This window comes from Corvus hawaiiensis, chromosome 22, assembly GCF_020740725.1.
Source record: "Corvus hawaiiensis isolate bCorHaw1 chromosome 22, bCorHaw1.pri.cur, whole genome shotgun sequence".
NCBI lineage: Eukaryota > Metazoa > Chordata > Aves > Passeriformes > Corvidae > Corvus > Corvus hawaiiensis.
In genome coordinates this window covers 3,920,038-3,939,327 of record NC_063234.1, presented here as the reverse complement: position 1 = coordinate 3,939,327, position 19,290 = coordinate 3,920,038, and the positions used below count along the sequence as shown (strand labels likewise).

The following is a 19,290-nucleotide window of genomic DNA, read 5'->3' as shown; positions in this document are numbered from 1 at the left end:
TTAACAGCACAAAAATGTAATTACCGCACGTGTTCTCGCCAGCCCTAATTAGCAGCATGCTTAAGCATACGCTTAGAGACACTGCTGCTCCATGGCAGCATTCCCGTGGGATCGTCAAGGGCTGATGGGGCCGTGCCCTCATGGGTCACCTCGAAACCCTGGGATTTATTGTTATCCCAACCAGCGTGTGGCCGCAGGAATCCCCGACTCTGAGAGCTGCGTCTTCCCCAGAGACCTTCACACGTGGGAGAGCACCAAAGGGATCCCACACAACGGACAGTAATGGAGCTTTACAAAGGGTCACGTCCCTCACTCGTCCGTAATTGAGGCTTTGCTAATCCAGGAGATTTTTTATCTTTTCTCCTTTTTTTCCCTTTGTATTGGCAGTAACAGTAGCTCAGTGAAAGCATCATTAACGTAATTAAGTGAGCAATTTGCTTATTAACAGATTGCAACCTTTTCAACAAACCTAGCTGGGTTTTCCCTTTTTGAATGCCAGCTCCTCATGCTCAGGAAGGAAGGACTCCTGAGAGGAGGGGGTTGAGCTCTCTACCCCAACCTCTGCTCTGCTCCATCAACAGTCCCCAAGGCTGAGCCCGCTGCCAGTCCTGGAGCTGCCACCCCCCTGGCTCCAGGCTGAGGCTCCAGGAACACTGGTGTCGAGCAGCGGGTAAGCTGCTCTCCCACCTCACCCCTCCGGAACAAGAGCCACTGCGGCAGGTGAGGTAGGATGGGAACAGCTCTGACATCACTGGATAGGGAACTAAGAACTCCTGGGACAGTTTGCCACAATTTTTCACTGTGCTTTCAGGAAAAACAGCTTGTGCCCAGGAGACCTGTCTCTGCTCCAGAATCCACCCCGCGTTGCCCTTTCCTGCTCTGAATGTAGACTAGTCTTTTATTTTTCCTTTCAGTTTTCTCAGCGTGTTCCAAAGTAGGTGTAAGAGAATGCAGGAGTGGTTTCTTTGCCCTGTGTGAAGCAGGCTGATGCTTATTCTGGAGCCTCTGCTCTCAACACCTCATCCCAACGGGAATCTGCCACCGCTCTCACCAGAGAAAAGCACTCGGTGCTTCCCTGGGGCGGTTTTCCCTTCCGCAGTGCTCAGTTGCCTGCATATCTTACACTGCAGTATTAAAAAACATGGATAATTATTACTGTTCACCAGCATAATAGTTTCAAGGATCAGCATCCTTACTTTTCTCAAGGAACACATCCCCAGGCGGTCGCCTTTGCAAATGAGCGCACAAAAAAAGTTCAAGTGAGAAAAAACCCGTATCAGCAAAGCACATTTATAGAGATGAATTATTTGGAAAATTTCTGAGCATCCCAACTCTTCGCAGCAGATTTGAATTACAGAATTATAAGCAACAAGTTCATTTTGACCCTCTGGGCTCAAAAGTTATAATTAGCGCAGGCACCATAAAACTGGCTTTTAATTAAATCAGCCTCGGAACGGAGGGAGTTCTGCAAGGTCCCTCCCTCGCTTACATAAGGCAGCCGGCCTGAGCGGCCGCCGCGGGGATGCTGTGGCACTCCGAGCCCAGGAAGCCTTCTGCAGGATTTTCCAGAGAGGAAAAATGAGAAATGGGAAATGGGGGAAGTGGTGAGCCCACGGCCAGCCCCAGATCTCACGCAGTCGTGGGCCAAGGAGCGATCGCCGCCGCAAGAGCTGGAAGGATGATTTGTGTGGGTGAGTTGAGCTGCGTTTCTGGGTCCGCGGTGCCCTGGGTTATGGTGACAGCAGTTCAGGGGCAGCCCCAACACCCACAGCTTGTGGGGTGGTGCAGCCGCAGGGCGTCGGCGCCGTCCCGGTGGGACCCAATCCCAAGTCATGCTGGGAAGGGCCAGCTCAGAGGCCACTGCTTGTACTTTGAAGCCTCCAGAACAGCCCGGCAATATGTCCTGCTACCGGTTGCCGGTATGATAATGGGCTGAGTGTATTCCCAAAAAGCATATGCCGCGGTGCTGAGCGTGGCGATGCCAGTCTCACAGTTGTCTCTTTCTTTGCACTTTCAAAAGGCTGTAGGAAACGATGGCATATGGCACCCCAGCGTATGGTGGTTTAATCAACACAGGTAAGGCCAGGGAAAATAGAGCCCAGTGGCATTTCCCAGGGAGGACGCCTGTCCTGGTCCCACTGGGATGCCCCCACTGCCTCCTGTCCCCACAAGTCCAGGTCCGGCAGGCCTGTGTGCTGCCTGTGCCAGCCCAGAGAAGTTTCAGCCACACGCTGGCACTGGGTGATCAAATGAGGCAATTAACAGGCGCCTCCTCGTCAGCGCCAAAGCCGAACTTCTCGTTCTGCAAATATATAATTAAAGCACACTCTCACAATTATAAGATTCTCTTCCACTTGAGCGAAGGCGGAGGGTTGGCAGGTGCTGGAGTCAATCCAATTGTTTCCACTTGCTCTCCTTTCCTCCAATGCGTGGCACAGCCTGGGCATGGGGATGAGGGAGGGCGGGTGGTGCGGCTGAGGGCAGAGCTGAAATGCCTCAGCAGAGGCTGCACCAGTGCCCAGAGTGGGTGCTGACTGGGACTCTGGATGTGGGAGTGCTGAAGGCAGCACTGTGGCTGACAGAGCCTCAGGAAGGATGAAACCCTCTGGTGCTGCCTCAGGATGACTAAAGTCATGAGCAGTTTCAGGAGTCAGTGCTGGGAGTGGAGTCTGTGCTGGATCAGGAGGGACAGGGAAGGCTGTCAGCACAAATACCTTGTGTAGCTGGGAAAGAAAATGCTGCTATTTTCCCTTAATATCCAAAATTATCTGCAAATGCCACTGCTGTCATGTTCTATAAACGCTGACTGTTCCCAAAGCCTCCTGCTCAACAGCCCTCCCCAAGCCCACTTTCCCCTTCAGACCAGGCACCGAATCACACTCTTTGCTTCCCAGGAGTGACAAACAGCAGGAACAAAACCATCGCAGGAACACCAACACCCAACTCATCCTGCCAGACCTGGAGACGGAAACCTGGAAAAGTTCCGGACACAGGGAGGACACAGAGCACCACAGACCATGGGAATGCATTCATCTCTAGGAAAGCACCCAGGGGATGATGGACATCCCTCAGTGCCTGCTTGGATGAAAGGAGAAAGAGCTTTTCATCCCAATGCTGAGCCAGAGAGAACTCGCTGAGGCTGGGCGGAAGTGGGAGGGCACTGGCACTGGAGCCAAACGTGGAGCAGTCACAGCAGCAGCCAGCCAAGTGTGGGTGGGAAGCATCACCTCCAGAGACCAAACCCACTGTCGTCCCCAAAAGAGTTTGAGGAAACAAGCAGAAGGGCACAGTGGGGCTCCCCCCATAAACCAGGTTTTCCCCGGCATGGTTTTGGGGGAAAATTGGAGTTAAGCCTCTGATCCACCTCTGCAGGCACAAACCCACCTCCGTACCTGTGTGGGCTGCTCAAACTGTGATGCTGGAAAAGCCAATGGAGAAAATCTTAACCACGCCAACCTCCTTCCATGCCCTTGTCCCTTCTCCAGGGGAACAATCACTGCCAAGGATCTTTGCCAAAATTAGTTCCTTTAAGATCTGAGGGATCTTTCTGCTACTGCACCGAGCAGTGGGAGTGAGCCCTTAAATCCAGTTAGTCACAGTCGCTGGATTACATCGGACCTTGTCCTTCTGCCTTTAATAACATGATTGTTTGCTGCATAAGGAGCTTTATGTAACTGGGAATCAGGGGTGATCCGCAGAACTGCCCAGGCTGGAGCTGTCAACCCTCCCTTCTCTCTGGGCTTGTGTGAACCTCCTGCTGCCAGCCCACATCTGAGAAATAAATAACCTCCTTGCTCTGGCACTTAAAGGTCTGATGCCAGCTTGCTGCAGTGGTGCTCTTGGCACAGGATTTCAGTTTGATAACCACGGGTCAGTATCAGAGGTGATGCAGGGATGAAGTTACCCCTGGAAGCTGTTTCCCATCCCGCACTTCTCCCTTGAGGACACCCCTCAGGTGCAAGTGGAGTATTTAGGCTCCCTGCAGGTGCCAGGCAGGAGACCACCATGTCCAAAGCCACCGAGGCTGTTTGGGGACAGCAGTTACCAGCTCCTTCATCTATGAAGGGCAAGTACTTGGAGGCGAAGGCAACGGGCCTGCAGCCTGCACTGCCCACAGCGTGCACAGTGGTCTCGCCCAGCACCATTAAATCTCTGTTTTACTGCAACAGAGCAACCTCTGCGCTCCCCCCGCGCTCTCTGCATCCCTTTTTCCTCTCCGTCTTTTTAAGTGGCTCTGCCAAACAGCGCCTGCACAGCCGAGGCCAAGCACTAGTGCTGGCAGATGGGCAGCATCGTTAACGTCTCTAGCAGTGAGCGGTGTCGTGTTTGGTGAAGAGCTGCTCTTTAAGGACGAGTTCGGAGATTTGACACAGCAGCACGAGTCTGACATTCCTTTACAATTTCCCAGTGATGGCCCCATGCCATCACTGCATCACTGCTGGGGGCTCAGCTGGGCTTCTGTGGCTGTCTCCCTCCCCCAGGCAGCTGGGACATGGCTCCTGGCACCTGCACCACTCCCCTCACTGGACCGGGCGAGCGGAAAGCTCTGGCTTGCGAGAGCCTTTTCATTTGAGCACGGGCAGCCTTAATCCTCACACAGAGTTAATTTGTTTATTGTATTTTGGTTTATCTATCAAGTGCTACAAAATGAATGTATAGCCTTGTTGCCATGCCACCACCCAGCCTAACTCCCAGGGCCAGCACGTCTGTCCGACAGCAGGGGAGTGTTATTCATGCAATTAGGGAAAGGAAGGCAGGTGAAGCTGCCAGAGCAGCTCCTGGCTGAAGGCAGCTTTCTGGGAAAGTATCAGAAAAGCACAGGACAAACACCGGCTCAACCTCATCCAGCTGCCGGAGGAACCGCTGTCCCCCCTGGCCCAGGTGACCAATCAGGGCAGGAGCTGCTGCCACCCGGCACAAAAACCTCACTGGTGGATCCAGCACTGAATTCTCTGGACAATGATCACTGGCTTATCCTGTGGTCAAGACACAGCTCTGAGCTCCCCGGTGAGGTACCTGTGGGTGGCACACAGGAGCACTGGCTGGTCCTCAAAACCCAGCAGGGTGAGAGCTGGTGGCCCCAGAGGTGGTCACCGGTGCCAGCTCCTGACAGTGCAGCACACCCTTGGCAGCATCATGATGCCCTGAGTGAGACTTGCTGGAAAAATAAATATTCCAGAGACGCTCCAGGTCATGTATTTTTCATGAGTTTGTTCTGCTATTGGGAGCTGCACCCTTTAAGAAGATTGGATGCATCTGGAACAGAAGTCATTTTTATAGTGAATAATTTGCTTGAAAATCTGATTCTGAATATCTTGGTGCAGAAAACACAGCTTGGCTCCCTGGAATGATCCTGCAGGGACCCACCGAGGGTCAGGTGTGCCCCATGGCTCTGCCCAAGGAGGGCTGCTCTCCTGGCTGCAAACACCAGCAGTTCCTGAAGGGAAGTCTCACTGAAGCAGAAGTTTCATGTAGATTCCAGGAGTTTTTGGGAAAAGGCGTGGACCCTTCCCAGCCTGGGGGCTGGCTTGGGTGACCCACTTAGTGCTGCCGGAGCTGGATCCATGCAGATTCACAGTGGGAACTTTGGGATCCTGGTGAAGCAGCCAGCACAGTATTTATTATTGTGCTGGGTTTCAGCTATGGATTTAGATATTGATGGAGTCTGCGCCTCCAAGCAAAGAGCGCTAATTAGCACCCGCAACAGAGAGCCAGCTTTTAATTAAACACAGCTTAGCGAGGGGGACCTGTTAGAGACACCATGCCACGTGTGAGAGTGATGCGTGCAGGAGGATTTCGGAGCAGGGCTGAGTCTGGCAGGGCACAAGGCACTGGGACGGGGGTCCCACAGTGGGACAGGGTGTGGGGTGGGCAGCTGCACTGCCAGGACCAAGCAGAGCCTCAGGGTTCCTGATGCCCACATTGCCTCCTCCACCAAGAACCATCCCATTCCTGTCACTGCAAATAACCAAACAAGCTGCACAGAGAAGAGAATAATATTAATATTAAAAAGGCATTTATAGTTTTAATCAAGCTTTGGGGGGGAAAAGACAGCTTAACACGGCACTTTACACAGTTGATAAAATGTTTGACATTTACTGGTGCCTGTAATGAATCTTGTCTCAATTTTCTCTTTTAAAATGCCACTCCAGATACTCTATCTATCTGTAGGGTTTAAAAAGCACTTATCCAACAAAGCGTTATCACGATGGAGAGTACGAAAGGGCGTCTCTGCAGAGCAGCACCAGCTCTAGGGTTTGCTGGCATGCAAGCAGGCCCTGCGTGGGGTGGGCAGAGGAGGGAGAATCAGTGTGGCTCCATGGCCCTGCTATAGCCAGCCCACCAAAACACCCCCATTTCCCCACTGGTCACAGCACAGAGCGTGAGGCTCGGCTGTGGACCGGTGCCGAGTGCCTGGGATACAGCAAACTCGAACGCTTTGGAGGCAGAGGTGGCTGGAAATTTGCTTTGTCCCAGAAGAACAGACCTTGGCTGCCAGTGCTGCCCATGGCAGGACAGCGCAGGGGTCTGGGTGTTATCAGGGAACCGCAGTTGTCCTGTGCAAACAGAGCTGCTGCTCCACAGGCGCTGATCTGAGCGTTCCTGCTCCTCCTCTGGAAGGACACTGCGGAGGGAAGTATCAGCAGTGAACACAGGCAGCCACCGGCCTGGACTTCCCTTTGAACAACCACTCCAATGTCCTTTGCTTCCCCCTTTTTCTTTGCTTTTTTTCAGAGGAAAGAAATGAATTATTCTATGGAAGTTAGTGTCTGTCTCAGGAGCCTGGTATAGAAAATTAGGTTTTAATAGCTTTGAAATTGAAGCTCTTTGGGTCAATAGGACAGGATTCAGACAGTGAAATCACAGGCCCATAAAGGGAAAAAAAGCAAATATTTTGTTAGTCATCAGAGAGTCACAGTCCAAAGATAGCAGGCAGGAGCTTAAAATACTGCTCTGCTCGTCAGCTCCCGAAGTGTTTAGTCATAAGCTCCTTTTTTGTGTTGTTGTCTCTCTATATATTAGCTTTGGGAATGCAGAATTTGGCTTTCTGTCCTTGGACGTGCCTGGGAATTCCTCAAGTCACCGCTGGAACTGGAAAGTTAACTCTGAGCTAAAAGCACTGTAAAGTCCGTAAGGTAAAGCCACTAACTCAGGCAGCACTTCAGATCACACAGGATGGAGAACTTCCAGACAAGTTCTGCCAACAGGCACTGGAATTATTTGACTCATTATTAAAGGGATGAATGGGTTATAATTATTCCTAATTTCCTATTCAGAGCTCATTACCACCCCTAAGAAGGCGAGGTGGGGAGCCCTTGAGATCCGGCAAGTTACTTTAAATATTCATACAGCTGAGAGAAATTTCTCATGGCTTGGAGCTGTGATGGGGAAATGGGTGAAATGGGCTGGGAGGCTCCCAGCAGGCCATGGTCACTGCTCCCCAAAGGAGCCCACGCTGACAGCAGCACCAGCCCAGCATTCAGAGCTGAGACACTGTTAAGGGATCATCCACTGGCGAGCAGGAGATGGACACCTCAGTGTTTTATCCGGGTCACTCACTGCTTTGTGGCTATTCCAGGTTTTAGCTGCGGTGAAGTGAGGCAGTGGAAGGCCACGGGACAGGGACATGGCTCCTGGAGAGCTGCTCTCCTCTGACCGCGGGTGACGGCACACGAGGGGCCGGCGACGCGCACCCTGCATGTCTCCTACAGCGCACACGCCCCTAACACATGGAAATGTCACATTGCTTCAAGTATTGCACCCAACTTCTGTCCTCCAATCAGTGCCCGGTTTCCTTCCAAGGATAAAGCCGTGCGTTATTTTTGGCTGGCCACTCCAGCTCAGGGCACTCTCATTTTCCCCCGTGCACTCAGAGGACAGACGCTTCCCGTGATTGCCTCAGAGCAATGACAAAACAAGCACATTCCTAATGGCTGGCAGAGCGGGTATGAAATATATTAAATGTATTAACTTTGGCACTTGCTGGGTCTCGGGAGGAGCTCTTGGAGCTGCTCCTGTGCTTCGCCTCCGCTCCCCCGGCTCCTTTATGCTCTCCCCTTCTGCTTGGAAAATTCCCTGTCCCCAAACTGCGGCTGCCTGGAGGTCACCAACATTTGCCAGCAGCTCGTCTGTGCCCCACCGGGAGCGGCCCAGGCCTGCGAGGTGAGGCTGGCAGATGGCACTCAGCCATCCCGTGCCACAGAGCAGCTGAGCTGGGCCAGCAGTGCCTGGGCTGGGAGATGCTCATTGCTCCCAGGGGCTCTCATGACCCCAGAGCCAACTCACGAGCAGAGCAGGGAGCATGGGAATGTGTCCAGGACAACACGGCCAACTGCTCTGTTGGCTCAGGAACACCCGGACTCATAATGCCCAGATGCTTAAAGCCTGGCTGAGACTCACTGTGGGCTGTGCTGCCAGGAGCAAAGCTCTGCGAGGGGCAAGGCTCTGGGAGGAGTGAGGCGAGGGACAAGGCAAGTGGGAAGTCGCCTTCTTGTCCTCACACTGGGATGAACTGCCCTGCTGCCATGTGGGACAGACCACCCCAGGATGCCCGGCAGGGAAATACGAGGGGGCCCCTCTGCTCTGCCACCTGCCCAGGGTGGAACTGTGGCTGGCACTGGCCATGCAGCGTCCACCCACAGCAAACCCAGCCAGCTCCATGTGGGAAGTGCTCTCCAGGGCTCACTCCCCTGCCACACACAGCCTGGAATTTGATTATGTTTTCAATAAAAGATGTGCTGGAAGATAACCCCCCTGAGTGGCATCTGCCACGTGGGCTGCTGCTGCCAGGATGGGAAAATTGCCCTTTGTTCTTCGCAAATAAATCTGAGGGAAAGCCCGTTCTGAGCAGGCAGCATTCTCTGGGGGCTGCTGAGGACTTTGCAGGCGTTGCCATGAATAACAGTTTATCTACAGAGTTTCGTTCAAAATGAAGCCTCAGACACAGCCTAAAATTATGGGGATGCTGTGAAAATGGCTTTATAAACTATTGCTTTTTCCTCTCTGAGCAGCAGCAAAGTACAGGCCAGACAAAAGCCAGCCGAGACTCTAACTGTCATAAATAAGTCAGCAGAGCTGATAAAAATAAAGGATGAAATATAATTCAGCCATTCAGTGACAGATCCCATCTTAGCTGTGATATAGGGTCTGTTGAGACTGTCATTGCTTCAGGAAATTAAAGAATGAGCCCATTAGTGAGGATATTTAAAGATGCTCATATTAAGATTATGACTTCCCAGACTCAGCCCGATCAGGGAACTCACTCGATTCCAAAGTCATTTTTCACAGTCCCTTTTCAGTGCTGCTCTGAAGGACCCAAAAGTGCCATGGGGGGGTCATGGCATGAGGGGAAAGTGGGGGCTATGGGTGACAGCACCCAGCTCAGCTTGTCTGTTGCCATGGCAATGGGAATACCTGTCCAGAGCCTCAAGAGGCAGCACACAGGGGACACCTGGTCCTGGGAGAGGGATGGTAACCGTGTGCCATTCCTCGGCACTGCCACTCCTTGCACACACGTGTGAGCATCTCCACACTCCCTGGAGCTTCTCTTGGAGCCAGGAGCGATCGCTGCTGTTTGCTTCCACTCCTGCCTGGCAAAGCAAACACGGATCCTGGCAACAACGGAGCAAATCACATCAGAAGAGTGGGTGCCCCATGAGAAGGAGCCCCAGGGAAGAGGAAGAACAGGGATCACCCATGGCCTGGGAGTGGACTCGTGGGTGGCCATGCCTGAGGGAATGTTGGGTAAAAGAAAAAAGCAATGGCAAAAAAAAGGTGAAGGTTCCAGTCCCGGGATGTTGGAAAACTGATGGATTATTGTAATTAGTTTTCAGAATTTTTAATTATAGAAGGGGTATAAATAATCACAAAGCACAGCTTCACTAATGAGAGTCCTTGTGCTCAGAAACACGGGGATGCATTTGTTAGGGAGACTTTGAAAGCTCTGCTGTTAATTAGGTGTCTCACAGCCAGCAGGGTTTCAGGAGAAGGAGAAACATGTATACATTTAAATCAGGCTCATTGTGAGAGGTACCCAACATCAATTATGGGATAGCAGGGTGCTAAAATGAACGAGCTTTGTAATTAGAGAGTGGATCTGAAAGGCAGAGAAGAGCCTTTGCTTCCCCTCAGGTGTCTGCCAAAGGTGTTTAACGTTGGTCAGGACACAGGCAGGAGGAGATGTGACCTGCCTTCCTCACGCTGGGGATCATCTCATGGCAGTGACCTGGCTTCCATGTGCCCTGGAGGACATCCCACGGTGGTGACCTGCCTTCCTCATGCTGGAGAGCATCCCACGATGATAACCATGTACTGCAGAACATCCCAAGGTGTCCTGTGGTGGGCTGGGATGGATCAGAGCTTCAACAGGACGTCACTGCTGGGGCCCATCCAGCCCCGTGCCACTGCTTTTATTGGAAGAGAAGCAGAAGGGGAGGGGGAAGGCTAGATTAGTTTAATTAAGCGTGTGGGAACAGATTGCATTTCCCCACCCACAAAACCAAACAGGGCACCTCGGGAGCTGCTGGCCCTGCTCTGGCCCGTACCCAAGACTGGAGGGAGGTCCAGCCTTCCTGTGATCCCCCAAGGGTGGACCAAGTAAAACAGCATCCAAAGAGAGCAAGTGAGGATGTTTTCTTCTTCCACTTCCTTTCTGGGGCCACCTGGTGTGTTTTCTCAGTGGCTATAAACAAGCAGAAAAGGAGATGACAAAGGCTGGGAGACGCTTTTTGAAGCTGTGTCTGTTTTCGGCTGCTCCAAGAGCAGCAGTGAGCTCAGACCCCGAGGCCAATCTCCACTGTTCTTCCTTACATTTTCTCTTTTGGCTACAAATTTCAAGCTCTGCCACAGGAGTTTATGTAAGTAATTATGTTTAGTTGGTATTTGGCTAAATCTAATGAAGCAATGATAAACAGCTCAGCGTTTTCTTCCTGATGGCTAATGAATATTAATTTCTCTGTCAAAAAGGAACCTCTGCTCACTGCAAAAGATTAGATTCCCACGCTAACACTTGGGGAGGGGGTAGGAGTTCACCGGAAAAGATGGAGTTTTGGGAAAGCCTGCATCTGCTCCTGTATGGATGGGTTCAGGTGCCTTCCCAAGGAATGGCCATCAATCCCTATCTGACCCATCAGTTTGTTTTGGCAGAAACCTGTCCAAGGCTGAGCTGTGAGGATGTGTCAGGCACTGAGTGTCCCATGGCACAGGCAGCAGTGACTGCAGGAATCCTCCTGCAGCCAGGGAGTGCAGGAAAATGGCTCAAAAGTCTTCTACAGGTGATTTTCCTCACAGCGTGTGGCTCTCCCTTTCTGGAACTTGAAGGGTAGGTGTTAATCTGCCACTTGATGGTAATTTCTGGCAGTGTGGGAAATGTGGTGCTGCTGTCACCACGGGAACCTTGGTACTGGAGATGACTCTGTGCTCCAGCATCCTGTGGGATGCTCCTGCTGCTGGCCCCAGGCCAGCCTGGCACTCCCAAGGGCTTGGGGCGCTCACCCCAGCTCCCTGTGCTGCTCCGTGCTGCTCGGAGCGACGACTCAGTGCCAGCATCGCGTTAAACTGTTCTAACTTTAATCAGCTCGTGGGCTGCAGTGAAACGCAGCTCACACATGATGTGAGGGGAGCCGTGTAGCTCCTCCCGGGGAGGGGGCAGCGTGAAAATGAATCTGCCCAGGTGGGGAGGGGCAGCAAGACCCAGGTGGCCACTGCAGGCCCCCAGCAGGATCCCTGTGTGGTGATGTTTGCCAAGCCATCTCCTTCCAGCACGCTGCTGGCTGGCATCCCTCCTCCGAGGAGGGAATTGGATCGTCTTCTTCCCAGCAGCTGGTCTCAACAGCCCAGTAGGATGTGTTGAGTTTCTTGACGTTGCGCTTGAGCATCAGCACCCTGTGCCTGAGGCGGTGCCAAGGACTGGGGAAGCATCCTGGGCACAGTGGGGTTCGGGTCTGTCTGTTTAGAGGGGCACAGAGAGACCAGGGCAGCTCCTCAGCACCTGTTGACATCTTGGCAAGGTATCAGGAAGCTCCTGCAGGAGCACACCCAAGCCAAGGCACTGGAAGGGACTGGAGAAGCAGCATCAGGGTTTACAGTAAAAACAGATGCTAAACTTTGATTTTTGGCAAAAGGAAGCCACTTCAGCATCTGCTTGAGGAGATGCCCAGGCTGGGGAATGTGGGAGCTCCCAGAGCCCAGCAGCTGCTTAATCAAGCTCATTTTTGCTGTTCATCCTTGTGCAGCTCAGAGACAACAGGAAAAGCACCAACGAGTGCACCCACCGAGCGGTTTAAGGCACTTCAACGTGCTAAACAGTTTGCCCACATTGTGGAACTTTGTTCCCTGCGGTTCAACTTCCCAGCGGTGCTGCCACCCACCGCGCTCTGCACTGCAAACCTGCTCGTCTCTCCAGAGCCAGCCTGGGAAAGGGATGTGAGTGGTGGCTGCTCTGCCACTGATGGGTACAACTGAGTATTCCTTACAACGAGGGGGAGAGGAAAGGGTGCCCTGCGCAAATACCATCTGCTTTCAGATTCAAATAAAATTATAGCAAATCTGCAGCACTGGAGATAAAAATGGTAATGAGTTTTAATAGTTCCCTTTGATTTCTGCTATTGAAATCGACTCCGGGAGGCTGATATTGTATTGGGAGATGTTAGATCCCTGGCCACACATCAGGCAGCTGTGCAGCTTCCAGGAGTGAGGGAGAGGGAATGCTGCTGTCACCACTCTGGAGCATCGTGGCTGTGGCAGGAGTGGAGACCTGCGAGAGGCAGCCATTACAGCAGCCGTGCAATTAGTCCAGCTATCGATCGTTAATACACTTTTAATCAATAATCTGGGCAAAGCTGGGAGCTGGATTGATGTTGCAGGGGTGTGCAGTATCCATAAAATTGTCATCTGAGCACCCAGGGAGGTGAGTTGCTTCTCCACTGCTGATTAGCTGGACGGGGCTGTAATTGGCCCGGGAAAGGCAGGAGGTGATGCCAGATTATTCATTCCCAAGTGCACATCCCTGCCTGACACACACACCCCCACCAGCACCAGCTCTGCGCCCCCTCCCCTCACTGTGGATCACCATTCCAGCTAATTGTGCACGTTCATGCACACTCATCAACGTCGAAATGCGGGATTGGCACCCGTTCCCTGAGACTGAGCTCATTACTGATGCTGCTGATCAATTAATGATCTCGCTGTCCCTCATGTGCGCAGCCACGAGCCCAGATGGAATGAGGGACACGGGAAGGAAGTGCCTCTGCATCCCTGCTGGTGTGAAGGGCCTTAACCCCAATTTCACCGAAGGAGGCATCACCTCACTCTGAAGTCAGATCACGTCACCGCCACGAGCCGTGGCTGCGCTGGCAAACTTCACTTCTGCCAAATGGATTTCTCTCCTGCCGTGGGCCGTGGCTGCCGGGAGCTCAAGACTGGCGCCCTGGGCTCCGGATGAGCTCCGTGTGCTTGCAAGGAGCCATCTGGGTCAAATAGCAGGAGGAAAGCTCAAAAGCTCTTTTTTTTTCCCTCTCTTAGAGCTCAAGGGCAAAATTTGAACATCAGAAGCAGGGACAAGTCTTCCTGGGCTGATTTGTGAACATCTTGTTGAGACACCCAGGATCAGATCTGAGAATATTTTAGTGATGCGGAGAGTGATTCAGAGTCATCCAGGTTATCCCCCTATCACTGAGGATGCGATTGAAATGTTTTGTAGCTGAATATCACCTGGGAAGAGCCGAGCAGTCACACTGGCACACAGACTGTCATGTTTATATCCCAGGGTCTCCTCAGCTTCCCAGCAAGGCTGAGAGGAGCATCCATCACTTTCATACCGGGGCTCTGCTCTGCGGCAGGGCTCCCTCACTCAGTGCCACTCCTGGATCTGACCCAGCTGCTCTAGGAGGGTGGGCCACAGCCCTTTCCCTGGCTTCTCATCCAGCAGGTCCAGCCAGGACTGATGACATCCTCATGGGAAAGGCCAGGGCGATGCTGTGGCTCAGGAAAAGCTGATCCCTATGTTTTTTCTACCAGAAGTTTTAAGTGCAGGATGTTAACTTCTGGAGCCCGTGGATGCAGCTCAGCCTGGGGGCTGCGGCAGTGATCAGAGACCATGGGATGTTTAGGATGGCCAGGTCCCCCCAGCTCCCACCCCAGTGTCCCTCTGCCATGGCAGCACCCCCTCAGTGAGCGGCTGCAGGAGCAGCTGTCCAAAGGAATCTCCAAGCACCTTTCCAGCGGGTGCTGTTTGCTTCCCGGCTGCCGGCGTGCGCGGATGAAACGTTGCCTCATTTCTTCCCTCGGCGCTAGCCAGCTGCCCAAAGACAAACTGTCCTCCCTTGGGGGGTACATTAGAAATGCTTAAGCAAATTAGCCATAAATAGAAAATGTAACATATGGGGCTGTAGATAATGTTTCATTATAAATTATCATATTCTCCAGGGAGATACGCCTCTTCCCTTCACACCAAAGACTCTGGGTTTCTTCTTCTGTGTAGATTTTGAGTTTCTTCTTCTTCTTTCTTTTTTTTTTTTTTTTTTTTTTTGGTAAATGTTTCTGACAACAATTGGACTCAGTAGTTGATTTCCTGGGTGCGGAAATTGGGATATGTAGCTCACTTCTGCTGCAAATCCTCTTGGATTTAAAATTCCCTCATTAAAAAAAGGAAAGAAGTGAATACAGTCCTGATGAAAGGTGCCTGAGCGAAGGCCCTGAAGATTAAATGGGGCTGTTTATCCACCACAGAGTTGCACCAAGGACAACAAGGCTGCTTCCCTGGCTCTGTCCCAGCACTGCTTGCACAGCCAGACCACAGTCCCTGTTCTCAGCCGCGTGGAAATCAGGCACTTTCCAAAACAGGAACACCTACGAATTATTCCCTTCTCCTGCTTGGGCTGAACAGCTCAAGAGGAATCAGCCCAGTGCAGAGGCATCTCCCTGGGAGCCCATCCATCATCCCAACACCATTCAGCTGTTGGGGATCCTGGTGGGCAGCACCAAGCTCCTCCCTCCTTGAGTAAATATGAGAAAACTGGTACTATTTATCCAGCTACAGAGTCCTTGAGGGAACAGATTCCCCAGACAGCCCAAAATTCATCTTTCACATCTTGAAAATTGACTGGTTTGGTGTTTTTTTTCTGTTTTACTTACAATCCCCTGGGTTTTTTCCCACAGTGATCCAGAAACAAGTTCCCAGTGGCCACACAGAATGTCCCATCTTGCTCTGTCTGAGTAGGCATTTTTCTTCTTGCTGAAACCTCCCTGAACTGACCTCCACTGGAGTCTCAATCCTGACACAGATGGCAGCGGAAAAGAGATTTTTTTTCCCCAAAATATTGTTGCGTATGCAAACACAGACTGGGCAGGCAGGAGCCAGAGCACAGGAAGTAGTTTTCTGCTCCAGAGCTATAGGTGCATATGGATGTTGGTCTCCAAAACCCAGAAACTGAACCCATTAGAAGCACTTCAAGTGAGATTATTGCAGACGCAGAGAGTTACCTGCTGTAATTGCAGAAATCTTGGTGCTTGCATCCTGGAGCTAATGGATGTCATCAAAGCACTGAATGAGTCCTGATTTTGGTAGTTACAGTCCCACCTGGCACCTCCGCCTCTCCGTAATAACCACAAGCTTAAGGGAAAGGAAACGCAGAAAGGAACATCTGTTGCAATGCAAACATTTGGGAGGATGATGGCAGCTCCTGGCAGAGATGTTTCCCTGCGTGGTCACACGTGCAATGTGTCCACTCCTGGTTTGTCAGCGTCCTCCTCGCCTGCTGGTGGGATGCAGAGCACTGGAGCTCATGTACCAGTAGGATGCAGGGAGAGGAGCGGGCGTGCTGGTGGGATGTGGAGCTCTGAAGCATCCGTGCTGGTGGGATCCTGTCCTTCCTAGGACCAAACTGAACCTGGCAGGGTGGGATGTGGCTGTGCAAACAGCCAGTGGGACGCTTTCCCCGTTGTCCTATCCCTGGTATGCTGCTGCACGCTGTCAGAGAGGATTTGCAGTGGTTCCCAGTGGCACTGAGGGGTTTAGCAGACATCTCGTTATGCTGGGGACAGGTGATTTAACTGGGTCAGCAGGCTTTGCTCTGCAAAGGCTTAAACCTCTCCATTAGCTGCCTCTGCGAGTCTCCTGCAAACTTCAAACCAGGAGGAAAAATGCCTTCAAATTGATGTGGAATTTCATTCTTGATGGAACCCGGTGGAGATGCGCCCCTGTCTCGCTATTGCCAAAACGAGATGGGTGCTGAGGGGGGTCCTACCTTGCTCCCCACAGGATGCTCGCATGGCACTGGGGCTGGAGGGGACCCAGCAGTGCCCACCTCATCCCTCTGCCTCACCGTCATCGCTCCCAGCAGGAGATGGAGGTGCCATCAGGAGACACAAACACCGGATTTTCCATCTCCGGGATCCCCCCTGTCCCTTGAGGCTTTCATGCTGTACGGACCCTCACAAGGACCTCGGGGTGCGGTGACAGTGGTGGGACCAGAGTCCCTGTTAAATCTCCTTCGAACATTCGAGCTGGGAGCAGTGGCTGTCATGGCCCACGAGGCTCGGAGAAACTTTGTGCCCAAGGAAATATTGACCTTTCCTGCAGAGCAGCAGAGCACAAGGATGAACTGAGCTGTGCCTTCAGCACCCGGCTGAGAGCTGAGCATCCCGCGGATCAGCCCCGCCAGTTAAAATAAACAGCAACCCCAGTGCATCCCTGCCAGGCCAGAGCTTCGGCTTATTGTTCCAGTCAAAATAGAATTATCGCCCTGAGGCCTCGGAGATCAAAAACGGGGGAAAAGAACAGCGAAAGCAGTGAGGGAATTGCTGGAGCAGTGATTCTCTTGCCAGTGTTGGGAGCTGACGCTGGATTCCTGTAGACACAGGGTGGGAGTCGCAGCCTACTCGGGTGCTTGATCCCTTCTCTTGCTCCTTGCCAACCTCTGGCTTTTATAGCCTTCAACTTGGACTTTTTTTTTAAAAACACAAATCCATTGGTCACTTTCTTGCTGTGGCATGACGCACTTCATGCAACAAGATGGACAAAGGCAAGGGGGATCTTGAGCGTGGGGCAGCACGAGCCCTTGCCAGCAAATCCTCCACAGCCAAAAACATTGGAGTCCTAAACCTAGTTGGAACAGGAGAGGGAGGCAATGCTCTCTGGACATCTTGGTCTCCTCTGGATGCTGTGACAGGCTCTGGGGCTGGCAGTAATGCCCGGTTCACACAGAATTCCAACCAGGCGGGAAATTGAGGCAAAATCTGTCTAGTGTGCTCCGTGTGCTGGTGATGAATTATTCATCCCCTCCCAGCCAGCATTTCCATGCAAAAGGGCCACCTTAGTACTAAGGAGACAGGAGGAAGACGGCAGGGCCGTGGGTCCTGCAGGAACACCACGCACTTCCAGGAGCGGAGCGGGCGCGTCTCCCGCACGTCTGCGCAAAGCAAACATGGATTATGCCGTTTCTTCAGGCCTTTCATTTCACACGTCATTTTTTCTATCTAAGTATAGGTTTACACGAGAGGTAATTACCATCCTTTCACAGCTCTTAGTGCAGAGCAAAATGAGATGGAGTATTACATTCGTAATCTAATCGTAAATAAAAAGGGCCGTAATAACCCCCAATTAGCACATTAAAGTGTGTCGAGGACTTGTTTTACCACTCCTGTGTAAACAAGACCCCTGGGAACACCTCACATTGCTGAGGCAGAACTGGTGGGTCCCTCTTCTCCCTCACGGAGCCAAGTTATGCAACACCCTGAGCACCAGCTCTTAGTTGGAGTCAGATATGGAATTTTCATGAGGATAAATTAATTATGGGCAATTCTGTTCCCTCTGCTGACACATCTGGTGCCAGGCAGGGAGGAGAGGGCTGGAGTCTCCTCTTCCAAGCTGCTGGGACAGCATCGCTGGCTCCCGTTGGCAGGTTGTGGGGAAGGAAATGGAGATAAAACAAAGGGGTGGTGTGAAGATGAAGGTCAAAAATGACCGGGAGCCCATTGCTGCTCTCAGAGTTTGGCACTGAACACAGCATCAGATGAGAAACATCTCCCAACACTCCAGGGTGGGCAACAGCTGAGGTGGGGGCTGGTGGGGTCACTCCCACACCTGGGTCGAACCCGGTGGAAGTGCATCAGCCATCCAACAGGAGATAGTATTTTCTTGTCGCCTTCTGTAAATCCATGGAAGGCAAACGGGCTCAGGCCTTTCCCAAAGCCGTGATTGCAATCCCCCGGGGAGACTCATTTTCAAATGATCTTGTTAGACATTGTTAGGAATTGATATATTTGCATAGCATGAATGTTAAAACTCAGAAAGAACTCAAATGCCAATTAGAACCACGGCGGTTTTTTTCCCCCCTCATTAATCAGTCATAAAAGAGCAGCTCCAGGTGTTTTACCCTGACTAAACGCCGGCAGAACTCTAGTGTTATTAATCTTGATGACCCAAGTGCCATCGCTGTACGCAGATTTCAGCAAAGTGATGGAAGACTGGAAACGACGCAAGACGTGAGACGGAAGCGCAGCCATGGATCACTCCCAGGGCCTGGGGACCACCGCTGGGATAACAGTGCTGGGATAACCCCGCTGGGATAACACAGGCTTGGAGCGCAGCAGTCAGGGATGCTGCTGGGATAGCGGCGCTGGGGTAACCTTACGCTCTGCATAGAATCACCAACAAAACCTGGAATTTTGTTTCAGAAAACAGCGAGGAAGTGATGAGTCAAGGAAGACTGGGCTGAGAAATGCTTGTGCCGGTATTCCAAGGCAAGGAATGCTGCACTCAGGTGAGGGAAATGCCATTGGGAAAGTAAAAGGCATCACGAATGGAACAAACATGCAGATGGGTTGGGTTATGGTGATGCCATGAAGATTTTTGCCTTTTCTTTTACACCCCTGTTATACCTTTTTACAACTTCTGTATTCCTAGTGCTTTTTGCCTACATTCTTGGACTTGTCTGTCAAGCTAAGAGACTAAACATTTTAGAAACTTTGTAGCTAGGGATCAGTGTGCCCCAGACCCCAAGGTCCTCTCCAGAACACATTCTGTAAACCAAGATAGAACCATCCAGGGGAAGGTTCCTTGGGGAGGGGGGCTCACTTGAACCTCTCATTGGAGAATCTGTGATAGATGTGCTAATTAGTAACACCTAGAATGTTATACCCGATCTTTGGGGATACTCAGGCAGGGTGCATCTCGATGCATATGACCTGGATGTGTGCACCTGAGGATCCTTAAAATAAATACCAAGGTAAAATCCCTTTTCCCCTTCTAACTGTGTATGACTCTTGATTTTAAGACCAGTGGCACCTGGC

General features: G+C 51.9%; 1 long non-coding RNA gene across 2 annotated transcripts; it reads left to right on the top strand.

Moving 5' to 3' along the window:
- Window positions 1-1,484: 1,484 nt before the first annotated feature.
- LOC125337175 lies at window positions 1,485-17,612 on the top strand. 2 transcript variants are annotated; one of them, XR_007207987.1, is made up of 2 exons: window positions 1,485-1,691; window positions 7,024-17,612. It is a non-coding gene; the product is annotated as an uncharacterized LOC125337175 (long non-coding RNA). The 2 variants fall into 2 exon arrangements; XR_007207986.1 differs by having other exon boundaries at window positions 2,895-17,612.
- Window positions 17,613-19,290: the final 1,678 nt, after the last annotated feature.